Raw genomic sequence first — 24,549 nt, forward strand, 5'->3', positions numbered from 1 at the left:
AAAAGGAAAGGTGGCGGAGTGACTTGTGAAGCAAAGCTTTGAGGCTTTGAAAAACTGGGTTTGGCTATTGGAAGTTTCTCAGGCTAGTGCAGCCAAATGGTGAAACATCTTGCAACAACACGCTGTGTACTTAATAACATTATTAACTTTTATTTGAAGATTGCCTCAGCTCCGTCTATTCTGTGTACCAAGTGCCATTTCTCACAATATTACAACTTACCTCATGTGGTGGCAGAAACCTAGGGAAAAGTAACCAAATAAATCTACATTCTTCTCTCCAGTCATGCTACAGTATATACAGTGTAATTACTACTAAGTTATTACTTTCTTAATAAAGGAGGAGATGCAATTGAACAGCCTCCCTCCTAACTTGATGGTAAATTTGGTTCCTAATCGGCAACCTCCATTGCAAATCGGCTAAGTCTTTTTAAAATTGGGAACTGGGGTAAAATCTCCTAAATACTGTTTCCTTTCAGTAAGTGAGTGAAGGTACTGCAAGTCTCATCTTCGATGATCCACCCTCCTCCAAACTGAAACAGGATGTAGATAGGGTCTTGTGGGCTCTGTCTGCCAATTTTGATCTGTATTGGTAATTTTCTGACACAGTCCCTGGCCTTTTCCTTTTCTCTCTTTGTCATCTCGGAATCTTGGAATTGAGGCTGGCCAATCAGAAACCATATGCAAATCTTCTTCTCTCATGTCCTGCTTCTCTCATTGACCCTCTTCGCCAACAGGGACTCCAGTTGAGGCTAGCCAATCAGAAACCATATCCAAATTTCCTTTCCCCTCTCAGCCACTTGAGGACGTTGGAGTTTTCAGGCTGTCCAATCAGAGACAATATGCAAATAGCACCACAGTGGTAGCCAATCGGTAAGCTGCCACAAACCCCTCCGCCCTACGTCCTCCTTCCTCTGTCCGCCGCATACAAACTTTGACTTTTATTATAGATAGATAGATAGATAGATAGATAGATAGATAGATATCGATATAGATATGATCTTCCTAATATCTAATTGTGGACTCTTGTGATTTATAGTTATTTGATGTTCTTAATAGGTAATATTCCGATTTTCTTAGAAATTTCTTTTTAAAAACTTGTTGACATTCTTTGTGAATCCCTTTCCAATATTTCTGAGCTTCTCTACTGGTCCACTAGAGATAGTAAAAGCTCCGTTCGTGGTCATTACATTTCCAACAATTTTTAGATGTGTTTTTATACATGTGGTTTAATTTTGTTGGCGTAATATACCACCTGTGAAACATTTTTAACCAATTTTCTTTTAAATCAATTGCGTATGTGTAATTTAATTTTTTGTTCCACATTATTTCCCAATTATTCAATGATATCGGTCTTTTAAAATTTTCTGCCCATTTCAGAATACAGCTTTTTATTACCTCTCCCTCTGTTGACCTCTCTAACAATTTATCATATAACTTTGTTATACACTTTTTTCCGTTTTAGGAATTTTATCCCAGAATTCTTCCTTATTGTGGAAACCTAATTTCTTATCTTGATTATAATCTTCTTTAATTTGTAAGTAATGTAGCCATGTGATATTGGGAAACTTCTGTTTTAGTTCTTTGTGTGGTTTTAGTGTTAATGGGTCTTTTCCTAGAAGATCTTTATTGGTTGGCCATTTTGACCAACCCAAAAGTCTTCTTTGATTAGCTTCCATTGGGGATAGCCAAAGTGGTGTTTTAAGTGGAAATATCTCTTATATCTGTTCCATATTAGAAGTGATGAGCACACAAAGTGGTTTCCAATTTCTTTTTCCTTTCTCTTTTGTACCAGATATTATGCATGCCAGCCGACACGTAAGTCATGTCCCTCTAAAGTGAGTAAATTTTCTCTCTTTAACGTAATTCATTCTTTCTGCCAAATCAAAGCACAGGCCTCGTGGTATAACTTTAAATCAGGAAAGCTGAAATCTCCTCTTGTTTTTTTGTTCTTCTATATTGAATATTTTATTCTTGGGTTTTTCCCTTTCCAAATGAATTTTAATAGGTCCTTAGCCCATTCTTTATTTTATATATATATTTTGAATTATAGGGAGATTTTGGAACAAGTATAGTAACTTAGGAAGAACAGACATTTTTACTAGAGATGTTCTTCCTAATAGAGATAAATTAAAATGTTTCCATTTCTCAAGGTCTTTTTGTATTTCCTTCCAAGTTTTTTCAAAATTATTAGACAAAAGTTGCCCATTTTTTGAAGAGACCCAAATTCCTAAGTATTTGATTTTAGTGGCAATCTGGAGACCAGTAATATCTTTTAATTCTTCTTTTTTGTCCTTCCCCATGTTCTTAGTTAGCATAATAGTTTTATGCTTATTTAATCTAAATCCAATGAGTTTGACAAATTCTTCAATTTTTAGCAATCATTCTTTTATATTCTCACGTGGATTTTATATTATGCTAATTATATCGTCTGCGAAGGTTCTTGCTTTGAATTCCTGTTTGCCAATTTTTACTCCTTTAATCTTATCATCTTCTTTTATGCTTTTTAATAAAATTTCTAGTGACATAATAAAAATTAATGGTGAGAGAGGGCATCCTTGTCTTGAACCCTTACCGATTATGAATTCATCCGAAATTTGCCCATTTATTTGGATTTTGGCCTTCTGATTTTGATAGATTGCCTCAATTGCATTGATAAATTGGAAGCCTAAATCCATTTCCCTCATTAAACATTTAAAAAGTCCCAGTTTAAATTTTCAAAAGCCTTCGCGTCTAGAGCGAGGAAGGCAAACTCTTTCTGTGGGTTTGCTTCGTGAAATTCTATCATATCAATTACTATTCTTAAATTGTCTTTTATGTTTTGGGGAGGGATCCTGCTTGTTCTTCTCCTATCCAATCACCGAGAAATTCTTTTAGTCTTGAGGCTAGGACATTTGTAAATATTTTATAGTCTGTATTCAAGAGTGAAATGGGTCTATAATTTCGTACATCTGTTTTTTCTGTTTGCTCTTTGTGAATGACTATTATTTCAGCTGAATTCCACTTCTCTGGATTTCCCTGATTTTGAAGTGCCCCATTCATCACCTTTTAAAGCATTGGCATGAGTTCTTTTTTAAAAGATTTGTAATAGCCCAGTGTGTATCCAGCTGGGCCTGGGGCTTTGTTTGCATCCATTTTTTAAATTGCCTTTTCAATTTCGTCCATTATTTCTCTATTTTCTCTTTGGGCATCCGAAACTTTAGGCAGTTTGAAGCTGCTTAAATATTTAACAATGTCCTCTTGAAATTTGATCCTTTGTGTATAATTTCTCAAAATATATTTTGAATTCTTCTATAATTTCTCTGTCTGTTGTTACCGCCTTGTTATTCTTCTTAATTTTTAATATTTGTTGGAATTATTTCTTTTTCCTAACCTGTTTTGCTAACCACTTGCCTGGTTTGTTTGCATTTTCAAAATGCTGTTTTTTTAAAAAAAATATTGTTTGGCTTGTTCTTCTATTTCTATATGGTTTCTTTTCTGGTGCAAAGTTTTGATTTCTTTCACTAAAACTTTATTACTGGGATTCTTCAGTTCATTCTCTTTTAGTTTTTAACTGTTTTGAATTTCATGTATAATCTTCCATTCGTTTTTATTCTTCCTTGCGCTGTGTTGTATTAGATGCCCTCTCAACACTGCTTTTGAGGTGCACCAAATCATATATTGGTTTATATCTGGGATATCATTAATTTCTATATAGTTTTAATCATTTTTTAAACCTCATGAGGTCCTCTTCTTTCTTTATCAAATTTTCGTTCAATCTCCATCTCCCCCGGGTTTTTTTTATTAAGAATAATCTCCAGGGGGGCATGGTCTGAAATATCTCTTGGTAAAATATTGATATCCCAAATTTTTGTAATTAAGTTTTTTGTAGCCCAGACCATATCTATTCTTGACCACGACTGATGTCTGTGGGAGTAAAATGTATAATCCCTTTTTATCATATTCTTACATCTCCAAGCATCCTCTAGATCAAAATACTTCTTTAGATCCAAGAATGTTTTAGGCAGTGTACTCACTTTTTCCTTAGGTCCTTTCTTTGAAATTTTGGTTTTGTCTAATTGTTTACTGAGTACCCCATTAAAATCTCCCAAGAGGATAAATTCATCAAACTCCACTTTATCCAAGTTTTCTTTCAAATTTTCAACAAATTTCAATTTTGGCTCATTAGGGGCATATATAGTACAGATCAGACTTTTTTGATTTCCCAGAATTATTGTTACCACCACGTATTTACCTTCATGGTCCTTAAATTTTAATTCTGCCAATATATTTTCTTTGATATACAGCACTACTCTTTTTTTCTTCTCAAAAGAGGAGTAAAATGCATTGCCAATTTTCTTGTTCGTTAAATGAACCGTATGTTTGTGTGTTATATGGGTCTTCGGTAATGCTATAACATCATAATTCTCCTGTTTTAATTTATTGAATAGTTTTCCCCTTTTAATTGGAGAATTAAGACCATTAGGAATTCAGAATTCAGAATTAAGACCATTAAGAATTTTTAAAAAGTTTTATTTGTTGATCATATGTCATTTTTACCATTATCAGTATCCAAACTGGGGTCGTCTCTTAATTCTTCTGGAATGGCTACCTCATCATCATTGTTGTCTGTTCCGGAGATGTTGTCTTCTGGGGAATTGAATCTGGCTCTTTTACTATTCTTTCCTTTCCTCGGGGTGGAGGATTACTTCTTTGGTTCTTGCTCCTAGTTTGTGTTCAGTTTCTGTAGATTTCTTCGAGGTGTCTTCTGGTTCAGAATCTTTGAGTAATTTCTCACAGAAAGTTTTTTCTATTGATGTTAACCAATATTTTTGGTCCCTGAATGTAGTCATGATACCTTCGGTTTTTCCCCATCTTAATCGGATGTTTCTTTTCTTTAATTCATCAGTTAAGAAGAAATATTGTCTTCTTTTCATTGGAATAGTTTGTGGAAATTCTTTGAGTACCACTATTTTTTTCCATTATATACCAGGGGGATTTTACTATTGATTTGTAAAACTTCTTCTTTTGTCTTCTTCCTCACAAATTGCACTATTATATCTCTTGGTGTTTTATTCTTCCTTGAGTAATTCGTAGAGATTTGATAAATTTGGTCTAGTTCTTTTTCTAGAGTTTCTAATGAGCTTTTCAAAGAGGATGCCAAGATTTCCAGTATAATTTTCCTTGTATTTTCCCTAGGGTTTTCCTAAACATTCCTAAATCTAAGTTGATTTTCCAACTCTTTAAGTTGCATACATTCTTGATTCTTTTCTAGTTTCTCCTTTTGTCTGTCCAATGTATTAATTTTCTCTTGCAGGTTTTTCTGCAATGTTTTTTGTTTTCAATTCCTTTATTTCCTCCTTCATTTGAGACAGATCTTGATTTACTCATCCAATCTCCTCTTTAATTTCATCCTTTGGGATTTTATCTTGGTTTTTCCATAGCTGCCATGTCAACTTTTAGAAAGAAGTGTCTCAAGATTATGAATGACATTTTTAACCGTTTCACTAATCTATACACATAATAAAAGTGAAAATATGAATGTGTATGTGGCAGGATCCCCCTCCAATGATGCTGCAGGTCATAGCGAGTGCCATGAACATTTCCAAGAGCCCTGCCAATGTCCTCCACAAATATACGGGCACAATATATTTCATCCTAGATTTCATCACAGACATCTCAGTGTTTCTGACTCTCTCAATTGGTGTGGAATTTGCATAATCCTGCCCACTGCCTCTCCCTTAACCCTTTCATACCCTTTTCTATCGTGCTCAGCAAAGAGAGAGGAGTTGATCAGCAAAAGAACATAATAGAGGGGTTTGGAGGCCTGACTCCACATGATGGAAGTTGTAGTTCAGTCTGCATCAAGACACAGCACTGAGACCCATGCTGACAATGGACGTGGGACACATCTGGCACAGAGAATACCCATGACCACAAAAAATACTGGAAGGGTTTGGGAGGAATTCATCTTGATTTATAGGAGTTGTAGGTACTGGGATGTATAGTTCACCTGCAATGTAAGAACACTCTGAATTCCACCAATGATGGACCTGGAACTGGGTGCCAAGGACACTTGGCACCCAGAACCCCCATGACCAACTGAACCTATTGTAGGGGTTTGAAGGGACTGACTCGCCATAGTGGGAGTTGTAGTTTACTTTGCAGCCAGAGTGCACTGGCCCCACCAAAGATGCATCTAGAGCAAACTTTCTCAAGACAACAAACACTGAGTTTTGATGGATTTTTTTTTAGGGTTAACCAGGCATTATGTGAGTTGTAGTTCACCCATAATCTTTTGCATTTTGTAACATAATTTTTTAAAATAACTTTTATTAAAGATTTTTTGATACAAAGATAAAAAGTGGGTAGAGAAAAAGGGGATAAAAGGAACGGGTAGGTCTAGGAAAAATGTATCTTGGAAAGAAAAGGGGGGTAGGAGGGGTGGGGGGGGGTAATGAGAGTGAGGTAAAAGAGGGAGGGAAGGATAGAAAAGGGGAGGAAAAGACCAAGAGGGAAAGGGGGGAAAGGGGGGTAGTTTCTTCCATTTTTCTTTGCATATGGTAAAATTGTATCGTGCTGTCCTTTTCTCACTTCAGTATTGTCCTCTTCAGCAGCGGTTTGTTTGCTTTTATTAAATTAGTAATGTCACTTTATTTTCTTTAACCAGGCTGTCAGTGGGGATCAGTCTGTCATCTTCATATATTTATTCTGCACTTTCGTAATTAAATGTCTTTTTTTATCCATTCTTCTTTCTGTGGTCTCCGTTCTTGCCTCCATTTTCTCTCACACACAATTCTTGCTGCAGTTATCATGTAAGTAAATAATTTGTCTTCATTAATGTTCCATTGTGTCTTAATCATTCCTAGGAGAAAGAGTTCTGGCTGAAATGGGAGTTTCTTTTTAAGGATTTTTTGGGAAAATTTCATGGATCGCTTTCCAGAAGAGTGTTGCTGTTTCACATGTCCACCATATGTAGAAAGGATCCTTCACATTTTCCACACTTCCAGCATTTATAGTTTATATTTTTAGTACAATTATTATTATTATTATTATTATTATTATTAAACTTTATTTGTACCCCGCTAGCATCTCCCGAAGGACTTGATGCGGCTTACAAAGGCCAAGACCTCAACACACAACATAGCAATACAAAACCCAAGGCAAATTAAAAACAATTATAGCAATATAACAACAAGCAATAAACAATACACTAAGAACAATGAAACTGGGCCTGGCCAGAGTAATGAGCACAGGATTAAAAGTGCTGATGTGACAGGTGGAATATAAGGCTTATAGGGCAAGTGCAGTGTGCAGTGTGCGGCAATCTTAGTTTTAATAAAGTGCTTATGGGACTTGGTATTGGAGATTTCCTATTCTGGGAAGGCACATCAGAACAGCCAGGTCTTTAGAAAGGACTGCCAGGGTAGGGGCCTGTCTAAGATCTTTGGGGAGGGTGTTCCAGAGTCGGGGGGCCACCACAGAAAAGGCCCTGTCTCGTGTCCCCCAAACGCGCTTGCTACGCAGGCAGGATCACGAGCAGGGCCTCTCCAGATGACTGAAGTGAACGCGTTGGTTCGTAGACGGAGATGCGGTCACGCAGGTAGGATGGTCCCAAACCGTTCAGGGCTTTGTAGGTAAGCACCTGCGCCTTAAATTGGGCTCAGAAAATAAACGGCAGCCAATGGAACTCCTTGAACAGGAGGGTTGACCTCTCTCTGTAAGAGGCCCCAGTTAACATCCTGGCCGCTGCTCGTTGGACCAGTTGGAACTTCCGAGCCATTTTCAAGGGCAGCCCCACGTAGAGCGCATTGCAGTAGTCCAATCTGGAGGTGACCAAGGCATGGACCACCCCGGCCAGATCAGCCTTCGCGAGGTACAGTTGCAGTTGGCACAAAAGTCTCAGTTGTGCGAAAGCCCTCCCAGACACCGCCGACGCCTGAGCCTCAAGCGTAAGCAATGAATCCAAGAGGACTCCCAAACTGTGGACCTGTGGCTTCAGGGGGAGTGTAACCCCGTCCAGCACAGGTTGCCACCCTATACCCCGGTCAGGTTTACGATTGACCAGGAGGACCTCTGTCGTGTCGGGATTGATCTTCAGCTTGTTCCTCCTCATCCAGATAGACACAGCGGCCAGGCACTCGTCCAGCACCCAAGAGGCTTCCTTGGAATTGGGTGGAAATGAGTAATAGAGTTGTGTGTCATCTGCATAGAGGTGGCACCTAACTCCAAAACTCCGGATGACCTCTCCCAGCGGTTTCATGTAGATGTTAAAAAGCATGGGAGACAGAATAGAGCCTTGCAGGACCCCACAGGTCAAAGGCAAGGGATCCGAGCAGGCGTCTCCCAGCTTCACCAACTGGGATCGGCCCTCCAGGAAGGATCGGAGCCACGACCAAACCGTGCCCCCGAGACCTATCCCAGAGAGTCTCCCCAGAAGGATACCATGATTGATGGTATCGAAAGCCACTGAGATGTCCAAGAGAACCAACAAGGTCACACTCCCCCTGTCCAGCTCTCTACGGAGGTCATCCACCAAGGCGACCAAGGCTGTCTTGGTACCGTGACCAGGCCTGAAACCAGACTGTGACTGATCTAGGTAGTTGATGTCATCTAAAAAGTCCTGGAGCTGGGAGGCAACCACCCGCTCCAGCACCTTACCCAAGAAAGGGAGATTGGTCTGAAGTTGTTCAGCACCGTGGAATCAAGGGAAACCTTTTTAAGGAGTGGACGAACCACAGCTTGTTTCAGGTAAGATGGAAAAAACCCCGCTCCAACAATGCATTAATAATCAACACAAACCAATCAACCAACCCCTCCCTGGCCGATTTAATTAGCCAAGACGGGCAAGGGTCCAGAGCTGACGTGGTTGCCCTCACAGCTCCAAGGACCTCTTCCACGGTCTCAGGAAGAACAAGCCTAAAATAATCCCACAAAATCGGACAAGCAGATGCTTCAATCACCTCCTCTGGCACTGTGATGAAATTGGCATCTAGCTCAAGGCGTATCTGAGCAACTTTGTCTGCAAAGTGGTGTGCGAAATCCCGTCACCGAGTTGTTGGGTCGTCGAAGGTCTCCTCCACCACAGGTGGCTGAAGGAGTTCCCCGACGACCCGGAACAACTCCGATGATCTATTTGCTGCAGATGCTATACGGGTAGTCATATAGGACTCCTTGGCTACTAAGAGAGGCTGTAGGCCGAGCTCGATCAGATATGTCCCGAGAACTCCTCCAAGTGCGCTCTAGCCCCCTCCTCGTATGATCATCACAGCCAGCTCCCCGGTGAACCAGGGAGATGGTTTGTCATGACGCAACATGATGGGGCGTTTGGGAGCGATTGTATCTAGCGCCCTGGTCGTTTCCCTGTTGTAGAGATCGACCAAGACATCGACAGGATCGCCAGGCTCCATGGCTGGAAGAACCCCAAGATTCCTCAGGAATCCCTCCGGATCCATCAGTCTCCTGGGGTGGACCATCTTAATTTGTCCTCCACCCCTGCGGAGGTTTAGGGTCGCAGAGAGTCTAAAACTGACTAGATAGTGATCAGACCATGACACAGGAAGGATGTTTTGTTCTTCCATTCTGATCATTCCACTGTCCGCCACAAAAACTAGGTCGAATATGTGTCCAGCCTGATGGGTAGGGCCAGATATAATTTGTTATAGCCCCATGGTTATCAGCAATCTTCTTCAGTGTCATGTACCATTGGTAGATCATTTTTATTAAAAAAAATTCAGGTTGAATGCGTATGTGTAATTTACTTTCTTATTCCATATTATCTCCCACCTCTCCAGCTGTACAGACTTTCCTATATCTCTGACCCATTTCACCATGCAATCTTTGATTTGTTCTTTCTTTATAAACAATTCTATCAGTTGTTTATAAACTTTGGTGATATTCTTTTTTTTCACTTCCAAAAATCCTTTACCATGTTGAGGACCCCTCCTCAAAACCTAGGGCAGAATCTTTTCTGTAATAGTCTAGTCTCTCATTTGATAGTATTGAAACCAGGAAATGTTTGGAAATTTTTGGTTTAATTCTTCTTGTGTTCTCATTTTCCATTCCTTGTTTTCTTTTTTAAGTATATCTTTATATACTGTTGTTGGCATCGAATTGTAAGCCACCCTGAGTCCCCCCTCGGGGGTTGAGAAGGGCGGGGTAGAAATGCACAAAATAAATAATTCTTTACATTACTAAGGTCTGTTTTTTCCTTATGGATCATGTTTGCAGCTTTCTATGAATTCAGGGCTATTCCCTCATGTAATACTTGATTCATGATTTCCTCTAAGCATGGCTTTAACTCATCCTTTAGTTTCTTATAATAGATCAATGTTAATCCATCTGACCCCAGGGCTTTATTTGAATTATTTTTGATCACTCTATCTATTTCTTCATCATTTATATCTGTTCTATGCTTCTCATTGGTCATCTGATAGTTTTGGGATTTTTTGTCTTCCTAAATATAGGGCGATCTCTTCCTTTTTAATTTGCTCTCTTTTATATAACTTCTTATAGTAGTTGAATTGGCTTAAGATGTCTTCATCTTTCATTTGGTTTTTTCAATGTTCTTTAATAATGTAATGCATTGTTCCTGTTTCATTTTTCTAAGTTTTCGTGTTAGCCATTTCCCCGGCTTATTCGCATTGTGGAAGTTATATTGTTTTGTAAATTTCGATTCTTTTGCCATCTGTTCCAGTTCAAGATATCTTTGTTGTTTATTTAGAAGCTCCAGATCTTGTCTTAGTTTGCTGTTGTTTAGCTGTTGTTTACAATTCCTTTCTGCCTTTTCTATTTATTGTTGGATGGTCTTTATTTTCTGGTTCCTTGATTTATTTTTAATTGAATTTTGCTGTATGAAATTTCCTCGCATGATTACTTTGTTTGTGTCCCATATTATATGATTTTTCATTCCTGGTGTAGTATTTAGGGCAAAATATTCCTTCAACAATTTCTTATTCTTCTACACATTCTCTTCTGATCTTAGTAGATTTTTTATTTAGTCTCCATCTCTTTTATTTAATTTTTTGATTTATTTGTATCCCTAGTGGTCAGTGGTCTTCTTTGCAATATCTTTATTTTGTCTACTTTTGCGGTCAAGGATCATGTTGATCCTTGACCAGGAATTGTGTCTGTTTGAATAAAAGGTGCAGTCTCTTTCTGTTAAGGGATGAATTCACCAGGTGTTTTGCAGTCCTAAATTCTCTTGTAACCTAAAAATTGACTTCTTAAAATAACCCTGGCAACATTGAGTACCAAGTTAGTAATAAATAATATCTGTGTTCTCATAAAACATTCTTTGAGCACCTGAGCAACTTTCTTATTTTCTGTTGAATATATTCAGCATGTCAGTTTTTGTTTATTGCTGTTGTTACTATACCTTGCTTCTTCTCTCTAAAAAGAGACTCAAAATGGCACACAGTACAAATCAAAGAAATACAATTTAAAACCTAAAAATAGAATTAAATATAAATGGCTCATAGCTAAAACCATGGCACCACCTGACCACTTAAAAAACCCTTCTTTAAAAGTTTGCCTTATTTTCCTTCCATTCAAGACCTAACAAGACCAGATGACAGTCTCTATATTGAAATGGCTCAAGCCAAGAGATAGCAAGTCAATGGCTTAACCCTTATATCCCAACAAAATATATAAAAACTGATAATGCTGAGCTGCAGAGCCCCAAGATGTACCTTCTTGCAGTAATTTCTGGGGATAGAGTCTTATTCGGAGTCCTCCGCTGAGAAAGAAGCAGTAGGCGAAGAGAAGTGCCTCTTGTCTTCATTGGCAAGAAAGCCTGCTTTGAGAGAGATTTAAAAAGCAAGACTTTACTCCTTCCTTTTTATTTTAAATGGCAATTTCCAAACCATTGAATAAATCTTACAGCCAGTTTGATTGCGGACAAGATCCAAGGCATCGTGTGACGTGACTGAAGGTGTAAGATCATCGGCCAAAGACTGCATCTCTTCTTCCTCTTCCCCGGAAAAGAGATCCTTTGCTATTTGTTCCTGGAAGGAAAAGAGATAAAAATAATCATCAATCTACATATTAATAATGGTTGAGGACAAGGTTAGAAAAGGACTGCCTGTGCTCAATTTGTTGAAAAGGACTTTTTAAACATGTTGGAGCGGTGGGTGGATTTAATTCTATTTCATATATGTTTAATGTATGTGTGAAAAAGCACTGGGGAGACTGAACCCCATTTTAAGCCAGCACTATCTGATGAAAATATAGGTTGCTTACCTGTAAATATAGTTTCCCGAGTGGACACCTGCAGATTTGCACATATGGTTTATTCCTACGCAAGCGCAGGCAGCAACGGAAAAATCTTGAGACCTTTGTCAGTTAGCGTAGCCCCCGCCCACTCTCTCACTCTATAAATAGCCCTCAGGGGGGGGGGCTACACTCAGTTCTTCCACCACTAAAATGCAGACAAGATCTGAGGCATGACATAAGAAGAGGGGAGGATGGGCAGGTTGTGCAAATCCACAGGTGACCACTCGGGAAACTATGTTTACAGGTAAGCAACCTATATTTTCCCCTCGTGGTCACTGCGATTTGCACATATGGTAGACTAGAGAGCTGCTAACCTTGGAAGGCGGGCGTCATGCCACAGTTGAAAACAACACTGCCCTGCCAAAAGCAGCATCCGCCTTAGACAATACGTCCAACTTGTAATGCTTCACAAAGGTTGTTGGTTTGGACCAAGTCGCTGCTCTACAGATCACATCAAGTGGGATCCCTCTCAAGAACGCCGTCGACGTCGCAACAGCTCTCGTGGAATGCGCTCTGACCTGTAAAGGTAAGTCTTTTCCACATAAACGGTAAGCAAGTCTGATTGTGGAAGCAATCCATGAGGATATCCTCTGTGAAGATACAGGAAGTCCCATGGAATCTTTCCTGTATTTCAAGAATAACCTTGGGGACTTTCTTTGAACTTTAGTCCTGTCAATATAATACACTATCGCTCTACGTACATCCAACATGTGTAACTTTTTCTCCAGAGGAGAAACGGGATCCTGGAAAAATGCCGGTAGCACTATTTCTCGTGACAAATGGAACCTACTTACTGATTTTGGAAGGAAAGATATGTCTGTTCTCAAGACAATTCTATCTTTATGAACCCTCATATACGGTTCATCACATCTCAAAGCACATAATTCCCCTGCTCTGCCACTAAGAATGCCGTTTTCCATGACAAATAACATATGTCTACTGATGACATCGGTTCAAAGGGCGGTCTAGTCAAAGCCGTGAGTACTATCTCTAGACTCCAAGGTGGGATGATAGGGGACACAGGGGGCCTTAAATTCTTTAAACCTTTCATAAAAAGGGAAACCAGTGGGTCGCTGAAACACGACAGTAAACCCGCTTTCCTCCTATACCAGGATAACGCTGCTAGGTAACACTTCAGAGAGGACCAGGATAAACCCGAATCCACCAAATACGCTAAGAAATCTAAAATAAGGGAAATTGGTGCTGTTTCAGGCTCCACTCCTTTCTCTTTAGCAAATTTAGAAAATCTAGACCACTTATAGATATAGGATCTTTTTGTTGATTGCCTCTGTGCAGCTTCAATAATTAATTTCACTGGACTAGAGATACGGGATTTACAGGCTAATGAGATGTTGACACTCGCCAGGCTGTCAATCTCAGGCTGTGAACGTCTGGGTACAGGACTAGACCGTCCTGAATAGACAGGAGGTCCTCCCTCTTCGGTAGTGGCTTGAAACTCCCTTTGGACATTTGAAGGGTCAGGGAGAACCATGGCTGTCTCGGCCACCACGGGGTGATCAATATACCCTGAGCTTGATCGTGGAATAATTTTGATACCACTCGAAGTATGAGGGGAAATGGAGGAAATGCATAAATCACGTGTTGCCCCCAGTGCAGTAGAAATGCATTGCCTAGGCAATTTGGCATCGAATTCCGGTACTCTCTGGCGCAGAACAGGCGACACTGTCGGTTCTGTACCGACGCAAACAGGTCCAAGTCTGGTTTGCCCCATGCCTGAAAAAGTAATGCTGTCACCTCTCTGTTCAGAGTCCATTCATGGTGAGTGAGTGGGCTCCTGCTAAGAAAGTCTGCCAGTATGTTTTGTTCTCCCGGTAGGTGAATTGCTAATAGGTGAATACCTCTGTCTATGCACCAGTTCCAGATCTTGAGTGTCAATGACAACAGCTCTGGAGAATGTGTTCCTCCCTGTTTGTTTATGTAAAACATCACTGTAGTGTTATCTGTTACTAGCTGAACTACCTGGTTTATCAGTACCGGTTCGAAAGATTTTAGAGCTTTCTCTACCGCTAGTAACTCTAGAATGTTTATGTGGTTTGTGGCTTCTAGTTCTGTCCATGTGCCCTGGGTTGTTAGCCCATCCACATGAGCTCCCCATCCCTTGAGGGAAGAATCTGTAGTCAAGATTTTGGATGGGCTGGGTTGATGAAAAGGTAGGCCAATACAAACATTGTGATGCTCTGTCCACCACATTAAATGCCTGCGCTGTTCCGTAGGCAAAAATAGGCGCATACTGGAACTGTGCGACCACGGGTTGAAAACCGACAGGAACCAAGATTGTATTGGTCTGAGGTGCAGTCTTGCATATGGTGTCACTGTAGTAGTAGATGCCATGTGGCCTAACAACACTTGAATCTGCTTTGCTCTTTTGCTTGCAGCACTAAGGTTCGTAGTTTTTGGAACCGGTCGTCTGGCAAATAAGTCCTCTGTACCTCCGAGTCCAATAGGGCTCCAATGAACTGGATTCTCCTTGATGGAATTAGGTTGCATTTCTCCCAGTTTATTATTAGACCTAGGGACTGGAGCAGAAACAAAGTTTTGCTGATGTGTGAAATAATTAATTCCCTTGTTTTTGCCACAATCATCCAATCATCTATATAAGGATAAACTGTTACTCCAGCTGTACGGAGATAAGCCGCCACAGCAGACATACATTTCGTAAAAACTCTTGGGGCTGTCGCCAATACGAACAGAAGGACATTGAACCAGTAGGCCTGATTCCCAACCATAAAGGAGAGAAATCTACAGTGTTGTACATTAATTGAAATGTGGAAATAAGCATCCTTTAAATCCACCGTTGCAAACCAAACATTTTTATTCAACAAGGGAAGTATTGTCTTAAGAGATACCATGTGAAACTTCATAGCACTTATATAGTTATTAACCCCCCCCCCCCCTTAGATCCAGTATTGGGCGTTGTCCCCCTCCTTTCTTAGATACTAAAAAGTATCTCGAGAAAAAACATCTTACATAATCAGTTAGTGGAATGGAGCATATTGCCTCTTTGGAGAGTAGGGTTTCTATCTCCTCTAAAAGTGGGGGAGACAGAGACGTGACCTTAATAAAGCCCACAGGAGGTAAACTATCAAATTCAATTAAATAACCATCTTTAACAATCTGAAGAACCCAAGAGTCAGTGGTAATGTCTGACCAGACTTCATAAATTGGAGCTAAATGTGCTCCAAAATAGGGTAACGTGGAATGAGTAACACTCGGGTTATTACAAACAGAAAAAACAGGAACTTGGTGCAGTAAACCAGATTTCCCTTCATCTTCAGTGAGAATGTCAAAAACACTGCTTGTTTCCCCCTATACGATTGGGTTTGTTTTGATATGGCTGGAATCTATTCCTTGACCCGCAAGATTGCTTTCGTGGAGTATACGGTTTGTTGTTCTGGAAAGCACGTTGACTCTGCTGACCTCCATAAAAATTACCCTTATTCCTTCCGTAGTATGATGGTGATGTCTGCCATCAAGGTTTCTGTTGAAAATATCCTTGTTTCGGAAAACCATAAATTTGCATGGTTTTCTTCATCTCCCGGGTATGTTTTAGTTTTTCATCAGTTGTTGGGTGGAACAACCCTTCTTCATGCAAAGGAAGATGTTCAGCCAAGGAACGACCCTCTTCTGACAAAGCAGAAGCACGCAACCAAGCATGACGTCTTATTGCTATGGCATTAGTAAAGATTTTCCCTGATGTATCTGCCATATGCTTTGCGAAATCTTTCTGGAACTTTGCTAACAATACAGCCTCCGAATGGAATGCTCGCGGTAGACGCTGTTCAGTCTCTGGCAAAAGATCAATATATGGTAGTATTTTGTTCCACAAGAACGTTTGGTAAGCGCTCATATACGTAGCGTAGTGATCCATCCTTGTATAAAGTCCAGCAGCCATGTGGGCCTTTTTCCCCATGGCATCTATCTTCCTACTTTCCTTATCTGAAGGTGTAGGATTTAATTTTTTGGCTTTCTGTCCTTGGCCCACCTCAGCTATAGCCGTATTAGGCATTGGTGGTTTAACTATCCAATCTGTGGAGGATAAATCTATCTTATAGAGGCTGTCTACCCTCTTTGGTACTGCAGGGGTTAAAGAAGGAGAACCTTCTTGCATCTTTGTTAGCTTAATCAAATAAGGTAATGCTGGTAGAAAAGTTGTGGTATTGGAATCTTGTTGTTCTGCATTGGGAAACAGGTCCTCTACTGACTCAGGTGGTTTAGGAGTTGGTAGATCCAGAGCCCGGATCTTTCTTGTCAATAAAGATGCAAAACTTGAATAATCTTCATTAGGAGCATCATGTTCTGTTTCCCTAAATTTTTCCTGAACATTCATGTCTTCATCAGAAGACTCAGATTCATTTAAATGCACAAAATCATCTTGAACAGTAGGAGATAATTGACCCTGTGAGCTCATATGCTCAGTATTGTGAGTACATGTTTCAATACTTTTATTGGAATGCAGTCTCTTTGTTCTTGAAGAGCCTGATTTGTTATGGGTATTTGCTCTTGGGTCATTTGGAGGCCAATGCACAGGCATTGCCTCACAATATATCATTTGGTCACTAGATGTCATACGCCAGTATCCTCCCTGGTCTATATATGGTGGAGGCATGCATTGTCCCCTCCGATCTGCAAACGGTGGAGGAGGGAGAAGAGGAGGAGGAGGAGGAGGAGGCAGGAATTGCTGTTCCCTCCCTCTTGGAGAATGGGAGGTGCTTCTTTGGCTCCTTCGGCTCCTACGGCTCTTCCCCTTTTGACTTCGCTTCCTTGAAGGGGAGGAGCTCGAAGAGCTGGAGGTGGAGCTGCTTTCCGACGTCGAGCGGCTTTGACGCTGACGTCTTTCAGCCCCCGTCAACTGCCTAGAGGGGGCTCAATCCCAAGCATGCTTTGGGCTCGATCGAATGAGCCTCGGTGGGGAAGAGAGAGCCTCCGGTATGGAGCCTCCTTTTGAATAGCAGGCTAGAGTCTGAGGGGTTCTTGAGGCCTCCACAGAGGTCTCCCTCATCATTTGCGGAGCTTTCAAGCACTCTCCGGTAAGCTCAGAGGATTCAGCTCCATTAAGTTTTAGTATTTCTTTCTCATTTGCCAGGGACGCCATTGCGTTTGGCGGTTGGCTTTGTTTAACCGCTTCTCCCTCCTTCGAGGGGTTTTGCGGTTTGTACTTCTTTGTTAGGCCATTTTTTGCCGCTTCACCTTCTTCTGAGGGCTTGTTAGGCTTTATATTTTTACTTTAATTATTTTCTTTTTCTTCAGAGACAGATCGCTCTTCTCCACTGTCTCCGTTAAAACAGGATTTTCTTTTGGCAACAAAGCCTGCTCATATAGTGCCGCTTTCAGACGCAGTTCCCCATTTTTTCTGGTCTGAGGGGTAAAGGCACTACAAATCACACATGCCTGAGAGAGATGCTCCTCTCCCAGGCAAACAGGGCAATTAATATGAGCGTCATTCTCTGGGTATTTGTTAGGACACGACGCACATTTTTAAAAAGATGTTGTTGCCTTTGTTGTTAAATTATCATTAGATTATTGTTGTATATAGGTGGTCTCTTCTTTCCCTGCTGCTTTTAAGTGCGGATAGGAAGAACTGAGCGTAGCCCCCCTTGAGGTCTATTTATAGAGGAGGGAGAGAGTGGGCGGGGGCTATGCTAACTGACAAAGGTCTCGAGATTTTTCCGTTGCTGCCTGCGCTCGCACAGGAATAAACCATATGTGCAAATCGCAGTGACCACGAGGGGAAACTTGTGTAGTTTGTCTCAGGGGAGTGTGCTTGCTGCCATCACCTCTCAAGCAGGGAGCTTTGAAACAATTGAACAGAAGCTATCTAAAGCATTAGGTGCTCTTACTGCCTACTACAGGGAAAACCAGCTGCTTTTCACATTAATAGGCAAGCATCTGGACTTCCGGTGTGGATCCATGGCGGCAAGACGGAGGTCTTGAGAGCTCCTCAAGCCTCAGCGTTTTTTCGGCACGACTAGGAGAGCCAATGGCTCCCACTACCCTGAGGATGGAGACTGGGAAGGATGCAAACCCATAGGGTGCCAGCTGACGGTCTAAACCCCCCTCTCCCCTCAAGGGTGAGGGGCAGAAGACCCGGCAGTGGGCCCCCGCAGGGTAGCAGGTTGCCGAAACGTGAGCAGGCCGGCTGAACAAGCGGGCTCCGGCACTTTGCCGTCATCCACATTTTATCTTTGAAGAGTTGAACAGCAAAGTAATTGTGAGTATATATACCCTCTCTATCTCAGCAATTTCCAAGAATGGAAGGAAGAGAAAGTAGCAATATGTGTGCCTATCTGGCGTGGCATTGATAAACCTAGTGGAATACTGGAACACTGGAAACTGGGAACTTGAAATAGCCGTTATTGGGACTGTGATAACTGTGATAACTGTGGATAATGGAGTAATGAATAATTGGACTGCATACTACCGTACTACCATCCATCCCTGGATCTGACCCGCAGCACTTTGGTAACCTGCGATATTTTCTGTTTGCTGCTGTTGTTTGCTGTTTGGAAGGGGTGCAATCTGCCTATTACTATTTGGCCAATTCTATTGAAGGGCGCATGGACTGAGCTGGGAAGACTCTCGAAATGGCCAACAAACTTGCAATCTACAAATCCCAAACAAACTATTACTCCCCACCCCCACCCCCTCCTCCTCTGCTCTAAACTGTACGAAATCCATGAGAAACCTTCCTATGACTTCTAAAGCCTTCTTCCCCTCCCTTTGGCTTCACTCTTCGGGACATATATAACACACAATAGAAGCCGACCAGGGAGAGCTGATGCCCAAGAAGCCCAAGGAGAAAACAAAAGAACAAAAGGAAAATTTAAAGTTAACTCCGAAAATACTACTACCTACCTACCTACCTACAACCCCCCAAACTAACCCAGACCCAACTCCTAATTAAGGCGATCGAGGCAATCAAGGCAAATGAACTGACCTGACCCGACCGCCAGCTGCGTTGCATCCCTCTAACGTGCGCACCCCCAGAGAGTGGCGGCAAACCCGCGTGGAAACGCGCCATCGCGAGAGGACGCGACCAGCGTGGAGGGCTGCAAGAATCCGCGAGACTTGCCACGAGACTTGCCACGAGAGAAACAAGATAGCAAGAAAGCAAAGAGAAAGGAGTTTTTACAGCGGCACGGAGAAAACTTGAAGAGGGTAACAAAGAAGAGTAAGTACCTAAGACCTTTATTAAATATGTTTAAAAAACTGAATAAAATAAAATAAAAATAGAATAAAGACTAAATACAAACAACTTAGGATTGAAGAAGTGTTACTAGAACTCTCTAAGGGGGATAAGAGAGCCCAAGAGAAACGAGGACATCGTTCTATGGAAGAGGGGAAGGGGGAGACAAGAAGGAGAGAAGGTAAGAAAGAAAGAAAACGACCCACGAGATCTTTAAAGGATACTAAAAGTTGGAACTAGGACAGTAAGATTTCAGAGCGGACAGAGGAGGGGGGGTGCAGGAACAAGAGAATAGATGTGGACCTATGACTGAAGGAGAAGGGCCCAAGGAAAGAGGAGAAAGGAGAAAGAGGAGTAAGAAGTGGGAGAAGAGGAAGAAACAAGGAAGAAGAAATAAGATGCCAAGGGGACTAAACCTGACTGGGATCTTAAAGCTAAGGAAGCTAAAGATGGCTACACCAAAAAATAAAGGAGACAAAGGAGACAAAGGAGAAAAGGATAAAGAGGGGGATAAGAAATTAACCTCTTTAACAGCGGCCACAAATAAAAAGGGCTCAATTTCGGAAGAATCAATCATGAAAGAAATTCTAAAGGAGATACAAGGAATTTCAGCAAAACAAGATGTTCACCAGGAGGACCTGAAAAAACTGTCAGAAAAACAGGATGCTCATCAAAAGGAACTACAGAAAATGCGAAAAGAGATGACATAGGAACTGAACACGATGAAAAAGGAAATACAAATGTTCCAACAGGATATGAAAGATCTGAAGACAGAAAAGCAGGAAATGTCACGCAAACAGGAACAATGCGAGAAAAGCCTAGATGAGCTGACAGAAAAGAGTCTGAGACTAGAACGACAACAAGAAAAACTGGAAGCCAATGAACTTGAACTCCAGTTAAGATATAGAAATATAGCAGAGGATCCAAAAGAAGACATAAGACAAATAGTGATTGATCTAACAGCGAATCTGATAGAGCGCCCAAAGGAAGAAATGGAAAATCAGATTGACCGCGTGTACCGCATTTCGACTAACTATGCAAAGAGGAACAAAGTGGAACGAGACGTCATAGTACATCTTACTAAGAAGTCGATTGGAGATGGAATTCTCAAAAGGAACAACTTGAGCCAAACATCTTATAAGGGTAGAAAGATTGCTATTTTGAAGGAGATCCCACAAACCGCCCTACAAAAAAGGAAAAAATACCTATTCCTGACAGAAGAACTGAAACAATTAAACATAAGATTCCGATGAGAAAGAACGGAAGGGATAATGGTTACATACAAAGGAGAATGGTATTGGTTGACATTGGAAGAAAAAGCGCAAGACTTTTATAAGAGGCTAAAAAGGGAAATAGACGACCAACCTTCTAAAGGACAAAAACAAGGACTCAAACGAGCAAGACTAACATCACCGGGAGGTACATCATACGTAAAGGAGCTGACGGAGTGGGAACCGGATGCAAAGGAGGCAAGAAACAAAGAGGAAAACAAAGAAGTAATTAACGATGGAGTGGAATCTTAAATGTATATCTAACAACACCAATGGCTTGAACTCCCCCAACAAGAGAAGGAAGGTCTTTACCTATATCAAGAAAGGAAACTATGACATAATATCGCTCCAAGAAACGCACATATCCCAGAGACATGTGGCGCATCTTACCCAAAAGGGGTTAAAAATATTCTACTCATCAGCAGCTGAAAAAAAAAGAGGAGTTGCGATTTATGTTAAAGAGTCAATAACAGCTAGGCAGGTATTTAAGGACACAGAGGGTAGAATGATAGGGGTGATTGTGGAAAGAGGGGGGTGGAAAGGGTTGTTCTGTAATGTATATGCCCCAAACAGGACGAACATCAAATTTGTAAATAAATGTAAGAATTTTTTAATGGAGCAGGAGTATCTTATTCTGCTGGGGGATTTCAACGGCATTATAGATACCAATATGGACAAACGCCCAAGAGAGAAAGAGAGGAAAAAAGAAAGAGGAGGGAAATTACCAGATAGCTTTTTTAGGATGCAAGCTGACCTTGGACTACAAGATGTCTGGAGAACCCATAATAAAAACGAAAGGGACTATACATTCTACTCTGACAGGCACAAAAGATGGACTAGAATCGATATGGTATGGGCCACAAGGACACATAGGGAGGGTCAACAAAATACAAATCTTACCGCGATACCATTCTGACCACTGCCCAATAGAATTGGCCATAAACCACAAAAACATTAGGAAAAAATGGAGACTAAGTGAAAACCTACTGAGATCTGAGGAAGACATCAAGAGTAATTTGGAGATACTGATTTTTTCAAACTAAACAATACTGATAATATTGCAAAAGAAACCCTATGGGATACAAGCAAGGCCTATATGAGAGGTATGTTTATTCAACAAAACAGTAGGAAATATAAACAAAAGATGCAGAAGGAGAAAGAGATAAACGACAAAATAGAGGAGTTTGAGAGAAAATTTTAAAAACACCCAAAGGATGAGAAAATCAAACTAGAACTACATTTACTGAATAAGCAAAAAGAACATCTAGAACTTGACCAAATGGCTCGAAATTTGCTATTCGTGAAGCAGGACCATTTCCAAAATGCTAATAAAGCGGGGAAATGGTTGCCGAGGAGAATTAAAAGGAAAAAATGCGAACAGAACATCACCCAAATTATAGAGGAAGACAAGATATACACTAAAAATGAGGAAATTATAGCTCAGTTCCATAAATACTATAAGAAATTATACAACAAAGACTTGATAAGTAGAGAAAAAAATCAATTAATACCTAGGGAAACAAAACTTAATAAGATTGTCAGAACTCCAGAGAGAAGCCTTAAATAAAGATATTACAATAGAAGAGATAGAGAGTGCAATAAAGAGACTGGACACCAGGAAAGCCCCAGGACCCGATGGACTGTCCATGGTATACTATAGAAAACTAAAAGAGATCATAATACCACACCTTAGCACAGTAATGAATGAAATATTAAAATCTGGAAACATGCCTGACTCCTGGAAGGAGGCTAATATAGTTATGATACATAAAGAAGGCACGAACCCTCTCAGCGTTAAAAACTATAGGCCGATCTCGCTTTTAAACAGCGATTATAAAATCTTCGCAACAATTCTAGCAGACCAACTAAAAGGGTTCTTAACATCATGGATAAAAGAGGAGCAGACAGGGTTCCTGCCAAATAGGAAAATGAAAGATAATGTCAGAAACATCCTGGACATCATAGAATATTATGAAGGTCACCCTCAAAAGGAACTGGCAATTCTATCTGTCGATGCGGAAAAGGCATTCGACAACCTCCACTGGGCCTTTTTCAAATCAATACTCAAAGAAATGGATGTCGGATTCAAATTCCTGAATGCCGTAGAAGCCATCTATGTAGACCAAAAAGCTTCAATAAGGGTGAACAGACAGGACTCAGAAAATCTGGATATAGAAAAGAGCACGAGACAGGGCTGCCCCTTATCGCCCCTAATCTTTATTTTGGCACTGGAAATATTACTAAATGGGATTAGGGAAGACACCAGATTGAAAGGGGTGACCATCCAGAAAGAATCCTACAAACTAAGAGCGTTCGCCGACGACTTAATTTGTACGATACAAGATCCCCTAAATAACATCAAGTTGTGGGTGGAGAAGATAGAAGAATTTGGTAAAGTCTCAGGCTTCAAAATTAACAAGTTAAAATCTAATATACTTACTAAAAACATCTCTAAGGAAAGGAAGGAGAAGTTGACAGAACTTTCGGGCCTGCAAACAACACCCAAAATTAAATATCTCGGTATATATATAACAGCAAAAAACTCTCAACTCCTAAAAAATAATTATGAGGTTAAATGGAGAGAAATAAAGAAAGTCCTGAAAGACTGGCAGTACATAAAACTATCCCTACTGGGTAGAATATCAGTAGTTAAATCAAACATACTTCCAAAGATGTTACATTTATTTCAAAATCTCCTTATAATTCGAAAGAAACAGTTATTTATAGATTGGCATAGGGATATCTCGAGATTTGTCTGGAACAACAGAATTAATTTTACAAATTTGAGATGAAAGAAAAAGAGGAGGTCTGGGCTTGCCAAATTTAAAATTATACTTTGAAGCAAGCTGCATGGAATGGATTAAAGACTGGATATTATTAAAAAACTAAAAATTACTAATATTAGAAGGCCACGATTTAAGAACTGGGTGGCATGCCTACTTATGGCACAGTAAAGCAAAAGTGGAAAAAAACTTTCGAAATCATTTTATCTGGTCGGCTCTTCTAAAAGTATGGGATCAGTATAAAGGAAGGATATACCCCAAAACGCCACTCTGGGTATCCCCCCTTGAAGCCCACCAAAGGAAGGAACTGGGGTGGGGCTCATGGCCAACATACAAAAACCTGTTGCTCAGGGAAAGAAAGGAAATTAGGATAAAATCACAGGAAGAACTGAAAGAACAGTATAATAACATGACTTGGCTTCAACATTGGCAGCTGAAGGAATATTTCAGGAAAGACAGTCAAATAGGCTTCATAGATAATCCAACAGGTTGGGATAGGCTCCTGGACAGCCCCAGAAAGTACATTACAAAAGCATATAAGCTATTACTCGAATGGTCCACGGAGGAAGAACGGATCAAAGAATATATGATCAAGTGGGCAAGGTTAATAGGGAGATCTATATCATTAGATGAGTGGAGCACAATATGGAATAGAAAAACAAATAATTCCTACTCCTACTATATTAAAGAACATTGGGTGAAAATGACTCATCAGTGGTATTTAACACCGGCCATAATAGCAAAGTTTTCCAAACATATGTGCAATAAATGCTGGAAGTGCGGGGAAGAAGAGGGGACTTATCGACACATGTGGTGGTCCTGTAAGAGGATAAGATCGTTCTGGAAATTAATCCAAGAGAGGTGTCAAAGAATATTAAAGAAAAGTATTCCCTTAAAACCAGAATGCTTTCTGTTAGGCTTAACAGAAGAGGCATGGGACAAAGAGACGGACAAATTGTTTGTATACCTAATAATGGCGGCCCGCCTGTTACTGGCCAAGGTTTGGCGACAAAAGACGATACCATCGGAGGAAGAATGGATA

General features: G+C 40.6%; 1 pseudogene; it reads right to left on the reverse strand.

Moving 5' to 3' along the window:
* Positions 1–24,549, reverse strand: part of LOC137095596 (mesoderm induction early response protein 2-like) — a 118,916-nt pseudogene that overhangs the window by 36,800 nt on the left and 57,567 nt on the right.

The sequence above is a fragment of the Anolis sagrei genome, chromosome Y (assembly GCF_037176765.1).
Source record: "Anolis sagrei isolate rAnoSag1 chromosome Y, rAnoSag1.mat, whole genome shotgun sequence".
Taxonomy (NCBI): domain Eukaryota; kingdom Metazoa; phylum Chordata; class Lepidosauria; order Squamata; family Dactyloidae; genus Anolis; species Anolis sagrei.